Source organism: Octopus bimaculoides, chromosome 11 (genome assembly GCF_046866305.1).
Source record: "Octopus bimaculoides isolate indiv1 chromosome 11, ASM4686630v1, whole genome shotgun sequence".
NCBI classification, from domain to species: Eukaryota; Metazoa; Mollusca; class Cephalopoda; order Octopoda; family Octopodidae; genus Octopus; species Octopus bimaculoides.
Genome location: NC_142938.1, coordinates 53584706 through 53587205, shown reverse-complemented (window position 1 = coordinate 53587205; position 2500 = coordinate 53584706). Strand labels below are relative to the sequence as shown.

At 31.6% G+C, this 2500-nt stretch overlaps 1 long non-coding RNA gene across 1 annotated transcript in view; it reads left to right on the top strand.

The window, feature by feature from the left end:
• Nucleotides 1-2500, top strand: part of LOC149133336 (uncharacterized) — a 15171-nt gene that overhangs the window by 891 nt on the left and 11780 nt on the right. The gene's annotated exons all lie outside the window — the stretch shown is intronic.

Sequence of the window (2500 nt, the reverse complement as noted above, 5' to 3'; positions counted from 1 at the left end):
TTTGTACTAATATATATATATATATATATATATATATATATATATACACGCGCACACACATACACACATAATATTGTTGACAGTGACTTCAAAGTCTGGGACAGCTAAACCATCGTCGGACTTTTCTGGCCGACACTTCGAAATGACTGTCAACAACGTTCTTGTATAACAATATTAATATATATATATATATATATATATATATATATATACGTATATACATACATGCATATATATATATATATATATATATAAATAAAGTTGATATATACAAAAAAAAAGACGAAGGCAGGTGTATAAACAACAAGCAGGTGTATTAGTCTGACGCTCGGAGAGGTGAGAATGTCTTTTACGTTTCAAGCTTAAGCTTTTCAACAGAAAGGAACACGAAGAAATAAACAGAGAGAGAATAAACAATGTATGTATAGAATACATTACATATACATGTATGCATACGCATATATACGTGTCTCTGTATGTATGTATGTATGCATGTATGTGTGTATAGATATGTATGTGTATATATATATATATATATATATATAAACAAACAAATCGTAAATGAGTATATGCATATATACGTACAGGTATGTGCATACCGACATCCACCTGTATGTATAGGTGCATATCTGGGTACAGGACATTGCAAACAAAATGTAGACGAGAAAATACACAAGCCACATAGAGAACATTCTACTTCATCAGCTACTCCCGTTTTAACACCGGCGTTTCGAAGAGCTGGGCAGGACGCATCGTTAAAACGGCTCTTCCCATGGACCGCAAATTAAATTTGTATACACAAATTAAATCTTGCCATGGAGGGATGTAGTGGCGGACAAAAAACAAGACAGGAAAACAAACAGAAAAGGCTTTACGGCCAGATGAGAAAAATTATGTGTGTATGAACGCTATATATATATATCAAATAGATGTTCTATAAAACTATTCCGCACATGTATATATATATATATATATATATATATATATATATGTATGTATGTGTGTGTGCGCGCGCGCGCGTGTGTATACATATATGTATTTGCGTGTGCATGCGTGTATATATGTTAATACTTGTTTTTATGGAATAACAATATAAATAATTTTACATTTTTGTGCTGTTGATGATGAATTTGCTGGCCGAAGCTTCAAAGTTACTGCCAATACTACTCTTATTAAAGAATAATATATATAATCTTGTGTGTACTGTTTGACTACGACCACCACTGTATGAGTTAGAGGTCTACGTAGATTAATCATTATTCAGTCGGCTTCTGGTTTGGTGATTTAGTAGACCGTTGTACTTAGCAGTGCCCCTCCACTGAATGTATATATATATATATATATATATATATATACATATATATATATATATATATAAAATCAAGGAACGCCAAATTAGCTTTGTACAAGTGCTTCATGCAAGCGCCAATTGTCTGAGAACAGCAAGATTTGAACAAAATCTACGCACTTATTTTTATAGCTACATAAACTATTACAAAATTCTCAGATAAGTTTCATGTGCATACAGTAACATTTATTCAAGTAAGTAGTTTTTAACTACCTGATTTATACTAATTTTAGCAAATGCACATATATAGCAATTTTTCTCAAAACATTGACCGATAAATGTTTTTACTATATGGAACATGTTTAATATGATAACATATTACGAGAACATCTAAGAAAAACATGCAAATCTGCTTTTTTGTGGTATGCCAAAAGTAAATCTAAAAAATGAAAAATAAAATTGAAATATTTGTACTGATATTCATTCGTTTTAGTGAGAATACCTGCTGAAAACGGAAGGAAATATGTAAGAAAAATAATCAATAACATTAAAAATATTTTCATCACATAATTACAATCTTGTCATAATATTTTTATGACTAACAGACAATGCTACAATTACCATGCAATTAAAGCCGTTATTTACCGCTAGTAAAGGTCTTGTGGTTCTCCATCTTGGCTGTCAGTTGTTGAAAATTCGGCCGACATACTGTCAAGGCTGTACTAATTAGCTCTGTCAGACGTTTACTTATGAAAATTGCGCGATGTTTCTACTTCATACACTTCATTACAGCACACACTAATTCACAGAAGTATGTTGAACTAAAAACTGAAATGAACTTCACACTAGTTTCCTTTCAATTCAGGATATTTTATTTTTGAAATTTGTCTCCAGAACTCAATTGTAGACTGGTATTTGTGGATCGACTTACCAGGTCTCCCTGTCAGGCCATTTGTTCCCTTTCTACAAAAGATAATTCTGTACAATATCTGTAGATTCAAAAGCTGGAAAATATCATCGATCACATCAAATATGAATGGATTTCGAAAGTGAAGCAGCGCTTCAGCTACTTCAAATCATCAAATCTAACTAAGAAATTATTAAGTAGGCTTTGTAATTTATCTTTGTAGTTTTCTAGTTTGCAGTCTTTTTTTTTCCAATATCAGGCAATGTATCTACTTTCTTGCTGAGATTAGGAAAAAGTTGCCGAGT